The sequence below is a fragment of the Mirounga angustirostris genome, unplaced genomic scaffold (assembly GCF_029215605.1).
Source record: "Mirounga angustirostris isolate CCGP_5_RB_7025 unplaced genomic scaffold, mMirAng1.0.hap1 SCAF_12, whole genome shotgun sequence".
Lineage (NCBI taxonomy): Eukaryota > Metazoa > Chordata > Mammalia > Carnivora > Phocidae > Mirounga > Mirounga angustirostris.
In genome coordinates, this window is record NW_026991720.1 from 107,239,180 (window position 1) to 107,253,503 (window position 14,324).

At 38.0% G+C, this 14,324-nt stretch overlaps 1 pseudogene across 1 annotated transcript in view; it reads left to right on the forward strand.

Annotated features, from left to right (window-relative positions):
- Positions 1 to 14,324, forward strand: part of LOC135362160 (alpha-mannosidase 2-like) — a 120,060-nt pseudogene that overhangs the window by 18,531 nt on the left and 87,205 nt on the right. The window contains exon 5 of the transcript XR_010406651.1: positions 11,741 to 11,912. The product of XR_010406651.1 is annotated as an alpha-mannosidase 2-like (transcript). The remainder of the gene's footprint in view (positions 1 to 11,740; positions 11,913 to 14,324) is intronic.

Genomic DNA, 14,324 nt, shown 5'->3' on the forward strand with positions numbered 1-14,324 from the left:
TTTCTTCTCTGCCAGTTCATTTCTTGTCTCTTAATTGGGTGTGTGATGTGATTCCATTGTATCCAGTTTCTTATAGGGTCGTCAATACACTTTGCAGTATGTCTTGCAAGTCCTCATGTGAACCCATTTCTCCAACCTTTTAGATTTTTTAAAGACTTTTATTGTCTCTTCCCCTTTTCTGCCATCCTCAGTTTCCACCAATCTCATTTCTTGTAATTCTAGAACACGCACGCTTAACTGTAATAATAAAATTTGTGGTTTACCAGGCAGTGTGCCAAATGTTTTATAAACATTGAGTGCTGAAAACAACCCTAGAAGGTGAGTGCCACTATTCCTGATGAAGGCGTTACCAACTTGTCAGACTTCCAGGGGCAGTAAGTGGCACCACAAGAATTCCTTGTTACTTTACCTGGACCTCCCACCTGAGTACACTCAAGGGACAGAGAACATGTGCCTCCTGTTCAGTCTGTCTCATTGCCTAGCCCAACACGTGGCATATAGTAATCGCTAAATAGAGACGAGGCCTTCCCGACCTTTCTCCAGTCCTCAATTCTGAAGCTTCTTGAACCTTCCATACTTGCACACAGGCAGAGATGTCAACGTTTACAGCACTTCTGCTTTGTCTCCTCACTAGAATGCAAGCTCAGTGAGGGCTCACACTTTGTCTTATAACCAGCAGGTCACTAATGCCCAGAAGAGTCAGCAGCACCTGGTACTGACTCATTCGGTTCAATAAAATAGTGAACCAGGGAATGTGATTCTGCAGACTCAGATGAAACATTGGACCTTGACATTCACATTTCTTTAGCTTCCCTCCATCTCTTCTTCCTGTTGTCTTATTTCTGTTCCTTAAAAAAAAAAAAATATTTAAAATGTGCTTTGTAATTTTAAATACAAACAGCAGATGATGTGAAGCTCTTCAAGGGCAGGGATTACCTATGCCTTTGAGATTTTGTTTGTTTGCCTTAGGGGTTCCCGCTGTAGTTAATGTGTTGTTCCGTGGGGAGATTTCTCTAATCATTGGTCCTGACTGCTCTAAGTGAATCTGTCTGTTGGCATTTTAGCAACCAGAGTTGAGTCTTTTTGTCTTAGTAAAAGATGTTAATGACCCTTACCCTCAGGCCCTCCTCCACTTGAGGAAGAAATAATAGTCTGACACTGACCTTTTATTTTTTTTATTTTTTAAAGATTTTATTTATTTATTTGACAGAGAGAGACAGTGAGAGAGGGAACACAAGCAGGGGAAGTGGGAGAGGGAGAATCAGGCTTCCTGCCGAGCAGGGAGCCCGATGCGGGGCTCGATCCCAGGACCCGGCGGATTATGACCCGAGCCAAAGGCAGATGCTTAATGACTGAGCCACCCAGGCTCCCCCATGGACTTTTTGAAAGCAAAAGCGATAGCGATTTTTGCTACCAGCAAAATAGAGAACAGAACCGCTGGCTTTTCTTGATAATTTTCACCGCTCCTTCACAAAAGTGGAATTTAGGTAAGCTAAATCATTCTGTGAAGAAGTAAATCGTTCAGATCATGAAGAAACCTCTTTTTCAGTGGAAGAAAAGAGATAAGTGTGTGCGCAGACATTCCGAGTCAAAATGTGACTCTGTAATGGGAAATCTTTGTATAATACTCCTAAATGAATGTGCAGTTAGGCGGTTTACTTTCTAAATGAGATTTATAGAGATTTGTTTGCATTTTCTGCAGCAACAGTTTAAAACAAACTTTAGCTTAGTGGTTTGTTTCATCGGAGTTTTGTCTGTTGGGGATAGGAATGTTTGAAATAGACTTATGAAAGATTCCTATATTGAGTTCCCTAACTTTAGGAATTCTGTTGCTGTGTTTTTATATATGTAGGTGTTTTTCTTTTTGGATCGAGTTCTGATATCTCACAAGACAGATAAATTTCAAATTATGTTTCGTATTTTAATTCCTAATCATGCCTTCTTCCAGTCTATGAGGACATGTAACAATTGTCATACAGCATTTTGTATGGTTTACATGAGTTAAAACAAAATTGGAAAGGAATTGTTAAGTAAATGCTGATAACTTTGTACTGTTACGCTTTTGAAAAGTTCTGAATCATAGACCATGAAATTAAATGTTAGTTGATTGATACATATTCATGTTATATTTAATAAGCTGATTAAAACAGCACCTTTGTATCTACAATCTTAATTCTTTCCTTCCCACTACTTAAACTGCCGAAATATTTAGTTAATTTTCCTTCAAAAAAGTCACAGTGTGTAGAGAGTAGATAAGGTATACTAAATGGAAAGTTGGACCGCATATTGTTAGTTAAGCAATATGTAAGATGAACATTAGAAAATAATCCCCCATGTGGTATGACTCTGAATCAGAGAGACCTAGGCACAAGAGCCACAGTGGAAAATCATTTTATTTTGTGCATTTGCAGTTGTTTTACAGAGTTTTTATTGATTCAAATGAGTGAGTAGGATTTTTCACTTTTTTTTTAAATTAAGGAAACAGAATTTTGCATTTAGCATTATATGATAATTTGAAATGAGTGTATGTACCCTTATTCTTTTTTTTTTTTGAAGATTTATTTATTTATTTTAGAGAGAGTGGTATAAGTGGGATGAGGGGAGAGGGAGAGAGAATCCCAGCAGACTCCCTACTGAGCGCAGAGCCAGACTTGGGGCTCAGTCTCACGACCCCGAGATCACAACCTGAGCCAAAATTAAGAGTCACCCTTAATCGTCTGAACCATGTAGGTGCCCCTGTGTGCCCTTTTTCTTAAAAAAAAAAAAAAAAAAGCGAGAGAGAACAAAAACGTGAGGAAATCGCAGTGTGGCATTATTTTAAAGGTTTTCTGCTCATGTATTGTTCAGCACAATCAGAAGAAAAGAGTTCTGGTCAGCCATAGTTGGGTAACACCCAGTGGGTGAAAGCAGGGGAGACTTGCAAGTCCATCTGCCAAAGGAACCTGCTGAGTGGAAGGAGATGGTCAGGAGAGGGCCATGTGTTTGTGGGCACAGTTTGCGGAGCACTTTGTTCTGTTTAATAATTGAGGGATAAAATGCGTTCTTCGGTTTTGGCCACTGTGATGGGAAATTTGAGTTTCTGGAGCTAAAATGCACGAGGAAGAACTGAGTGAGAACTGGTATTCATTGCCTGTCTTGTATCAGGGGAGTGTTAAGTGTGTGTTGCTTCATGTAATCCATTCTGCAACCCTTAAAACTGGTAAATTAAACCCCATTTACCAGGTGAAGACAGTGAGGCTAGGGTCGGTATACTAATGTCTTCGAGATCCATCAGTTATAAATTGGCACAGGATGGCGAATTAAAGCTCAGATTTGCCTAATTCTGAGATCTCTGTTCTTTCTACTTACCATGCTGCTTCTCAAGATATTTTATTTAGTTCAAGTGATTTGCTTGCTTTATGGGCATTAACTAATTTGACACATTTATCTGAACCTTGGGTTGTTAATAGAATTGCCAGATTTTTTTTTTAAAAGATTTTATTTGTGGGCGCCTGGGTGGCTCAGTTGGTTAAGCGACTGCCTTCGGCTCAGGTCATGATCCTGGAGTCCCGGGATCGAGTCCCGCATCGGGCGTCCTGCTCGGCAGGGGGTCTGCTTCTCCCTCCGACCCTCCCCCCTCTCATTTGCTCTCTCTCATTCTCTCTCTCAAATAAATAAATAAAAGATTTTATTTATTTATTTGAGAGAGTGCTCGAGCAGGGGGAGGGGCAGAGGGAGAGAGAGAAAACCCCAAGCCGAATCCCCGCTGAGCACAGATCCTGACTCAGGGCTTGATCTCTCAGGACCCTGAGATCATGACCTGAGCCAAAACCAAGAGTCCGATGCTTCACCGACTTTTCCATCCAGGAGCCCCTTGAGTTGTCAGATTTAACTTTATAAAGAAAAATGTAAGTTAAGTTTACATTTCCAATAAACGATAATTTTTTTAGTGTGTGTTCCAAATAGCATATGGAACACACAGTAAACATTTATTCATTATTTATCTGAAATTCAAATTTAACTTGGCATCCTGTATTTTATCTGGCAATCTTAATTAAGAAAACACTGGCATTAAGAGTTAAATGTTTACACAGCACTTTAGAATTATCGTTTTAAGCGATCTCTCAAATTGGTGTATTGAGGTTCTTTTTCAGGGGGAGAGTGCTGATCGTTGCGGCTCTCACTGGACTGCATTCCTTAGGAGCATATACATCAAGTAGCACCTAGAGATGTGGGTGATCATCAGACATGTCCCCACCCTCCTGTTTTGGTTACTTTTGTCTGTCTGTCCAGTCTGGGTGCTTCAGAGCTCACCGATGTGCCAGTTATACAAATAATTGCTACTGCTTATGAGACTTTACTGTTTCAGGCACTGTTCTCTTCACGTATTAAATCCATTACTGCTCTCAGCCACTTTATGACAAAAGTCCTATTATTACCCTTATGTCACAGATGAGAAAACTGAGGCAGGAGAGAGTCCAAGTAATGTGTTGGTGGCAGGGCTGGGCTTGAACCCAAGCTCTGGACTCGGACTTGTAACCACTATTTAATATTGTTTCTGGAAGGTAATACTTCTGAAACCACAGGCAGAGCTTCTAGGAAGAAGGTCTTCTAAGTGTTTCCGTGTTAGATGCCATCCACTTTAGTATGATTAATCATATAAAACATTTTATGAACTATCTTGCAAAAGTAGACACCTCACCACACTCTTTCCCATCCTTTTTTCCTTCTGGTCTATCCTTATTGAAATGGATGTTCCTGTCCTTAAATACTACTTGAGTACATGAGATGGTGAGTGGTTTTCCTCATTGCTGCATATTTTACAATTAGCAAGTCATTTAGAAGCAGTATTTTCCAGCTTTTAAATGGTTTCTTTTAGAAACTCATAATTTGCCCCACATTTGCCCTGACCGTAAGGCTAAATAGCCTCATATCCTAAGAGTAACTCCTCGAAGGAAGTCACTTTTACTTTTACTTCTAATGGTTTCTTTCATATTATAGACACTTTTCATTTTTTCAGACCACTAAGCCCTGTTTGGGGAAGACGTAGTAGGCCTAAAGTGTCCTACTCGGTGTGAATTGATGCTCATGGATGGAGTCCTTAACAAGGGAGGGAAGTAACTTTAGCCCAGATTTAGAAATTATTGTGGAGGTTGATCTCACAATGGCAGGTGTCAAATATCGAGGTATGCACGTCTTTTAAAGGGCATTTAGAAAAGCAATATAGTAAGGGGTCACAATTGGACATTATACATACAGCTGCAGGGTGAACAAAACCCCAGCTGTCCTAACGGTAATGCAGATGGCTTCCGTGGTGTGGGATAGAATTTCCAGTGAGGGCATCTTACACGGGTTCAAAAAGTGCTGTATCTCAAACAGCTTCGTGGACGTGAAGCTGATATGCTTTGAAAACTATTAGATGACACTGAATCACCTGGGAAAAAGGTGAGGTGATTCTGGAAACCTGAGTTCAGAAGCATTTATAGGATTCAGCAGGCTTCTAGGTTTCCAAAGACTCACAGGTCTTTGGAAAACCTCAGCTTCATCTTTGAGTCTCTCTCTCGTCTCTCGGGAGCTTCAGTAAGTTAGCATCTTCTCTTCATTTTGCCTCCTTGGTGTCATAAACGTTTTCCAGCAGAATTTTTGCAGTGGCCTCATTTCCTGTTTTCTACTTTACCATCTTCGTCTATCCTTTACACTCACAGAACACTCATTTTTGAAAGCACAGATCAAAAGACCTTAACTTCCTTCCTCCTAGATTTTCAGCAAGAATCAAAAACAGTTTAGAAGATTTTCGGTGATCTGACCCCCACTTCTGTTTTTATTGCTCTCTGTACTCCCAGCGTGTAAGCTGCCACGCAGCCATACCCACCTGCCTTCTCCCTGAAACTGACACAGACCTTTGTGGTTTTGTGTGTTTTCCACATGCTCTTCCTTCTGTTTGGGAACTACCACCTTTTTCCTCTATCCAGATGATGGCTATTCTAAGAATCTCTCTTCTGTCCTCCTGGTAGGAATCCACCACTTCTATATTCCCACGGCATTTCGCTCATATTTCCACTGTGGAATCTGTTTTCATTGATTAGCTTTATTGCTTTGCCTTATTAGAGGCTTGGTTTGTGTTTGAATGAATAAACTGGAACAAGACGTTGGTGAAAACTCTTTCACAGTTTATCAGGGCAGGGGGAAACAAGCTTGACTTATAATGGAAATGTTGGAATTAAAATTAATCAGCAGCGGATTTGAGTTATGATAATACCAGTTAAGATGGTGCGTGATACCTTAAGTGTAAGAGTGGCTATTGTAGTCAACTATGGAAGGATTTGACAAGTGATGGAAGAAACCTGTTGATCATATGTTGATAGACAATAACTTCATTACTAAAATAAAGAAGCTTTCTTATTTTATAAACCTTTATATTTGTTTCTTAATTTGAGACTATTATGTTAAAACAGAAGTAACCTGAAGCTTAAGTTATAGTTTTTACATGTTTATTATCTGGATATAATTATTTTTGATTCAAAATTTACTATGCTCTCTTAACATTCAGTACCTATTTAACTTTGAGTAGAATAAATGTAGCCATTAAAAAAATCATTATTGTAGCAGTTAAAATCACAACAGTGTAGCAATGATTTGAGGGGATGTGTGTTTTATTTATTTATTTTTTATTTATTTTTATTTATTTTTTAAAGATTTTATTTATTTATTTGAGAGAGAGAGAATGAGAGAGAGAAAGAGCACAACAGGGGGGAGCGGGAGAGGGAGAAGCAGACTCCCGCTGAGCAGGGAGTCCGATGCGGGACTCGATCCCGGGACTCCAGGATCATGACCTGAGCCGAAGGCAGTCGCTTAACAAACTGAGCCACCCAGGCGCCCCCGAGAGGATGTGTGTTTTAAATTATCTTAGGGCTGACAGAGCTTTTTTAAATATAAAATAGAACCTTAAGAGATAATGACCAAAGATTATTAGGTTAGCATCAGAACAGACAATGAATGCATTAGAGCTAATTGTGTATGTGTGCAATGTCTTTTCCTTTTGGTTTCATTTCCAGTTGGAGTAATAAATTTGTATTTATATTTCATATACCTTTTTTCCCCTATCCTTTTGGCCGTGCATTTCATTCATCTATCACATACTTACTGAATTCTTGATGGTGTAGGCTTCATACTAGGTGCTGGCTTCATGAGAATTCAATGCTTTGAAGTTCGGGTTATAGGTTCTCAAATTTGTAGGAATTGGGGCAGAAATACCTGGAGGTCCTCAGGCCCTTTGTATAAACATTTAAAAATTATAAATCAAACTGATACATTGCTAAATAAGGATAGGTCTTTTCATCCTGCCTTGAGAAATAGCACCATTATCAGGAAGGCCATGTGTGGGTTGAGATCGATCAGGCTCCAGTTCTCTACTGGAATGTGTTGGTGCATGTGGGAAGAGCCAGCCTATAGTAGCCCAGCCCTGTCTCCCAGAAATGGCCCTGTCCTAAACAAGGCCCTCCTTTGCAGACACTCCAGCACTCTTCCCACACCCCTGCAAACTGCATTCCCCCTGCCCATTGCTCAGGCTAGGGAGGTTACCACCTGCAGGTCGACTTCCCTATAGAAAAACCTATAGAAGGCCCTTGGTGGGCTCTAGAAACTGGCTTGAGGCTGTTTGAACACAGATTTCTGGGCCCTGGTACTCAGAAGGGCAGGTCAGGGCAAGTCAGGGCAGGCTCTGGTTGGGCAGGTTCTTTGCTTTGGGAATTTATTGTGTGAAAAGAATATGGTCAGAGGACAAATAGGAAGATCCCTCAAGTGACCAGGGCTCAGGAAGGGATCCCCTTGCCCAAGTGCTAAATTGGTGCTGTGTATGCTCTTGAACCAAATAAAACTGAGTGTTCCTTGAGAGGATCAGAGTGCCACAAAGTCTTTAGATTTTGAAGCAAGATCAAGAGTCAAATTTTAAAAAATAGTGTTTTGTCAGTGAACAATTACGAGGTGCTTAATTGTTCACAAGCATTAAAAATAAGCATTGGGTTGTCAACTTTATTAGGCTTTATATTTTAAAACTTAAAATTTTTTATGATAAAATAGTGATAGCAAACTTGGAGTTATGCCTGCTTTAAAGAACTTCTAATTATGTATTCTTTGTTTTAGATATTTCCCCACTTACTTAAAAATGGTGACTAGCTGTTTTATGGGTTGAAGTGTTGTTAGAGGGGAAAAAGAGTAAATGGAAAGGTATTCTTCGTGCTATTCTAGCCCTGGTTCAATTTCCAAGTGTATTCAAGGGAAAGAAAAAGGCTGTGAATTGACCACTTAAGTAAATCAGTTTGCAACTCAATGTCCTAGGATTATTAAATCCAGAGGTAGGAATATAATTTTATGTCACAAAAAATCATCCCATACAACTTTTCATAAAATACTGTCTTTCTGATTGGTCTTATGTTAATATACAATTGTAGTTTTACAGTAATTGAGGAAAAGAAAGAGCCAATTCAGTGTAAAAGGGAATACTTGATTATTGTATAAGAGCAATAAAAGCTAATTTACTGTTATATTACTCAATATTGAAAGCTGCAAGAGGCTATCTTTTAGTTCATTCTTCATTAATTGTGTTATATTTTAGTGATATTAGTATCTATTATAGATGAGTTTTATGGGAGGCTTTTAAGTTGACATCTCAGCATGTATTTTGGCTCACGTAAATATCTTTGACATATTTTCTGCATGATTGTTGAAGGGCAAATGAAGTGTTGAAGGCAACATGGATTAATCAGTCACTGTGATTTCTTTATGAAAACTCCTATGATAAACTATTCTTTGAAAGGGTCTTAGCTAATAACAAATTATAACTGATGAAAACAAGTAATTGTACTTAAAAAAGAAAAAAAAAACTGTTACTTATTCAGCTTCATAAAGACAGTTTCTTCTAAATTTGCTTTCTATGCTAGATTACTAGAGTTTTATTATTAAATTAATTTTGGAGTCATTCCATTGTTAATAGCTCTTTTCTTTTATTGAGTTAATAGCCAAATAATTAGGGCTTAGTTTTGACCTTTGTTAAAATTTAGGTAAAACACCTATGTGTGATGTCTTAAAGACAATAATTTGCACAGAGCCATTTCAGGAATTTACATGGTCCTCACTGCACATGTATAATAAGAGCATGATGCAGAAGGAGAGGTCACTTCCAAACATTTGATTTTAGCTCAGTCTTGCAATATGGAGGTAGATACATGTTAAATTAAATATTATAATGGTCCTTGGTAAAATAAATTCTCCCCACAGTGCAATCTTTGTTTTTCGGATGGTAATAACCCTGATTTTTTCTAGGGCTAAATTAGTTTGCTAGGGTTGCCATCCCAAAGTACTACAGACTGGGTGGCTTAAGCAACAGAAATTTATTTCCTTACAGTTATGGAAGCTGCAAGTCCAAAATCAAGGTGTCAGCAGTGTTGGTTTCTTCTGAAGGCCTCTCATCTTGGCTTGCAGATAGCCCCCTGTCTTCGCATGGTCTTCCCTCTGTGTATGTCTGTGTCCTAATTGCTTTTTCTTGTAAGGACATATTGGATTAGGGCCCACCTTCATGACCTTATTATACCTTAATCACCTCTTGAAAGACCCTGTCTCCAGATACAGTTGCATTCTGAGGTATTGAGGTTTAGGATTTCAACATAGGAATTTTGAGGGGACACAATTCAGCCCTTAATAGGGGCATAGAATGAATTCTTTGCAAACCAAAGTTTTGGGTTATCAATATGTTTAAGATGTGGAACAGTTTATTTAAATGTTTTAAATAAATGTGCCCTTTTCAAAATTTAGTTGTTAGAAATATCTTTTATTTCCTCTTTTACCTGTTTTGATTGTAGAGATGGGGAAGGGTCCATTAAAGACTGATGAAGGTGATAATAATAATAGCAACTAACATTTATCAAGTCCTGTGTTATATCCTGGACTCTGGTCTGAGCACTTGATGTTTTTTTGTCTTGGATGTTGGCATGGTCAGCATTAGCAGCGAGTTGGAGCATGCTAGGGGTAGGTTGGCTTTTCTTTGCTTGTCCTTGGGAATCCAGATGTGGATATTGGCTTTGCGGTCTGGGGCAGGAGTCCCAAGTTTGTACCTTTGCCAAGCAAGATGGGATTCTTTGCAAACCACTATTTCATGAGCTATCTTTGAATTTTCTATATAGATAGGCTTTTTATTTAAACATGGAAAAGTTAAACTATCCATGTAGTATTCTTTGGTGACTTTAAAAATAACTTAAAGGTGTCCCAGATCAAGAAAGTCCTCGTAAAGAATATTTTACACTGAATTCCTCTTTGGCTTCTGGCTTCATACCTGTCGCTTTGTACATGCTCACTAAATAACTATGGAATGAATGAATAGATTTTAGTTAAAGCAAAAGGGAGAAATACAGAGTGTCAGTGCCCTTTTCAGAAGCTCATATTTACATTGTCAAAATAGTTGCATTGTCTTCTCTGCCCTAGCACATTTTATTATCTTCCAGCTAATACAGTATATTTCAGATATTAATTATAAACAAAAGAACGAACCAGTTGACCCCTTAATAGTTTAGTCTCCCCACATGTTTGAGGTTTGGAAAAAATAGAGCAGTAGTTTAGCCTGGTTGTATAGAAACTCCTATCTCTCTATAAGATTTCATGGATAAGAGGTTGTTCTTTGGAAGGTCCACGTGGCCAATAGATAGCTGGGTATGATTTTGCCTCAGCAGCTCATCATGTTGCTTTAATGCTCTGCCAGATAGGGCTATGCTTGGACCTATGGGTCTTGTTAAAAATGTTTCTTTATAGGGATGGGGCACCTGGGTGGCTCAGTCAGTTAAGCGTCTGCCTTCAGCTCAGGTCATGATCCCAGGGTCCTGGATTCGAGTCCCGTGTCAGGCTCCCTGTTCAGCGGGGCATCTGCTTTTCTCCCTCTGCCTGCCACTCCCCCTGCTTGTGCTCTCTTTCTCTCTCTCTGTCAAATAAATAGAATCTTATAAAAAGATGTTTCTTTATAGTGAAATTGCAAATATCTTTAGATAAAACTTCCAGGATATTTGAGAAAAGTCTGAGAACTAAGTCCTCAGTATCTACAATTTTCTTTTGAAAAAGACTTGACATACATGTATACACTTGTGTTGTTTGATTAGTGTCAATTTGTGCTTCCAAAAAATGGAATAATTTACAGCCTTTGGAAACTAATGCCCGTTCTTGGCAGAATTCTACTTCTCTGTATTCATAATAGTGCTATTAATTACCTTACTGCTTTGCTGCTGACTTTTAGATATAGTTTATACTTTTCTTTTTCTTAATTTAACTTACTAAAATGGGTAGGGAGTTTCAGATGTGGTATGAAGGGATACAGTTTTCATTACATTATGAGTAGTACTGCCAGCTTGTTAACGCTGTTCAGATTTTTAGAATTAAAGCAAATTCCTTAAATTAGAGATAAATTATAAATAATTGAATTCAATACTATAATTACTAAGCATAAATAAATGCTTTTGGGCCTCAGGTCATTTTTCTCATTTTTTCCCTCATTTCTATCTGAATTTGTGCAGTTTTCAGAGTGTTTTGTCATCAGTGACTTTTTGAGTTTCGTATCCATTGAAATGGAATTTCACCACTTGAAACATTTCTGAAATTTTTAAATGTGTCTTAATATGAATGAAACATCTAAGGGTATCCAAAGGTGATGCAATGGAATGTGACTGAGTTGAAATCAGACATATGAATCAGACCTTTGTTGTATATTTGTGTCTTGATTTAGGTTGGTTGAAGACTTTTGATGACTACTTTAGAGAGATGACTCAGTATATTTTTAATAACATGGTCATCAAGCTGAAAGAAGACTCACGGAGAAAATTTATGTGGTCTGAGATTTCTTACCTTTCAAAGTGGTGGGATACTATAGATAAGCCGAAGAAGGATGCTGTTAAAAGGTTTGTTTTAAAACTGTTTTTTTGTTTGTTTTTTTGTTTTTGCAATTTGGTAATATTAAACATTAATTATACAGTGAAACAAGACTTGAATTTTTAGAAGGTAAAAATTCTTAGCCTTATATCTGAAACTAAAATATTTCTTCACATCCTTTTTTCCCTGATTCTAGTTCATCTCTGAAAAAGTGACTTGAAACTTTTCTGTTGAAGTCCTTATGTTCCAACTTTGTCCCGGAGATTGAATTATTAGGTCAAAGGGGCTTAATATTTTAAATGGTTTTTGAAGCATATAATCAAAGTGACCCTTGGAAAGATTGTTTCAGAGTATTCTTCTATCTTCCATATAGAATTGTACCAATGTCTCTGCCTAGTTGGCCACCAGTATAATTTTTTTCTAAAACTTTGACCAATTCGATGGTTGAAATATTTTAATTTGGATTTTTGATTACTGATAATGTTGCATATTTTCTCAGTGTGGTATGATGAGAGAATCTGTTCCCTATGTGTCCCTCCCTTCTGCTCCCAAGAGTTTAAGGATTATCATAGCATGAATTGCTTTCTTTTATTTATTTAATATCACATATATAGCACTTACTGTTTTAATGCCTGTTCTGAGCACTTCACAAATGATAACTGATAATCCTCGCAGCAGTCCTGTGAAGTAGGTACAATGACTGTCCTCGTTTTACAGATAAAGACACTGGTTGTCCGGGGTCACCCAGCTGGGACGCGCCTCGCTGGCGTGCCATCCGGGGCCGCCTGTCCAGCCCCACAGGCTCTTCCCTCCCATGCTGTGCTCTGCTGCTGCCCTAAGATGTAAATTGTCTGGTTTTTTTCCTACTTATTTGAAGTGCCATCTTTGTTGTATTTAAATATGCATTGATTTCTGGGTTTTCTGACCTCTTTCATGGACTTTTCTGCTTGACTCTGATTGTCGTGGCTTTAAGATCTGTTTCATTAATGGGCAATTTAAATCTCCCTTTGTCTTTCTTTGCTGAAAAATTCTTTTAATGAGTGACCACTTAATTTTCCCAAGGAGCTTTAGAATTAATTTGTTAAATTCTTCCTACCGTATCAAAAAAGAAAAGGATTTTGATGGAAATTGACACAAACTAATTTAAAGATAATTTGGAGGGATTTGGTTTTCCATCATTATCCATCAGACTTTTTTTTTTCCTTGATAGGGCACAGCATTCAAAAACTTTGCTAGTGATACACACACACACGCACGCACACACACAGAAGAGATGGGAACCTAATAAAGATGCTGGTAGAGATTTATGTATGTTAGGTGGTTAGAAATAACATAAATGCTACAATAAAAGACCTGAAGTTTATACTTGTAGACGTGGATGTCAGAAAGAGTACAGATTTTGAGTTAGTGCAAAATGGTAGAAAGTGGGTTATCTGAAATCTGACAGGAAGTTTTTTGGCATATGTGGATGATTGTGAACACAGACAGTGAATTGAAGTAACTGGTAGACCTTGGAGGGTGTGTGTGTGTGTGTGTGTGTGTGTGTGTGTGTGTGTGTGTCTTGTGTATCCCTATGTGGCTGGGTTCAACTGGGTGCAGTTTTCTGCCTTCTTCACTTCTGTTTCTCAGGGACAAAATTTCACTTAAGCAATACAAAATTTGCTCCCTGATATAATCATTCACTTTGGAATAAATTTTTTTGAAACAAGCATTTATAGCAGAAATGACTATACCTATTTTTTTTTGCCACTGTTCCCCTGTCAGCTCCCTTTTATTTTTAGGGATTTTATTACTTTTTAAATTTAGTACATAAGGGTCTGTGCCCGATCTTTGCTTACTAGCTCATTCGGTCATGCATTCTGCAACTGCCCCAATGGATATCTCCAATGGGGCAAGAGCGACGAGGTTTGGACACTCATGAGCTGAGTATTTCTTTTTCTTGATCATAAATTCTAACTCTCACCACTGACAAATAATTATCTTTTCTCCTTTTAATAACTAAAATTACTATAACTACCACTCACTTGTAGTTTGTTTGGATTTGCCTGATCTCTGTGCCCTTTTTACATTAGAGGGAATTCATTTAGAACAGTAGTTCAAATGGTTAGGCCCTGGAATGAGGCTACCTGGGTTCAAATTCTGGCAACTCCCATCTATTGTGTGAACTTTGGGCAAATTATCTAACCTCTCTGTGTCTCATTTTCTTTGTCTAGTGAGGATAATATTGGGACCTTTTTATTTGGTTTTTATGAAGATTGAATGAATACAAATAAATGCTTAGCCCAATGCCTGGCATATTTTAAGTCCTTAATAAATATTAAAAGCTCTTGTTATTTTAGTTTTTGTCACTTTGAGTCTTTCTCTTGGACACTCAGTGTAGAACTTTAGTTCCGAAGTCATCCTTTTTTTTTTTCTTTTAATAAAAGAATTTAACTGTAAAA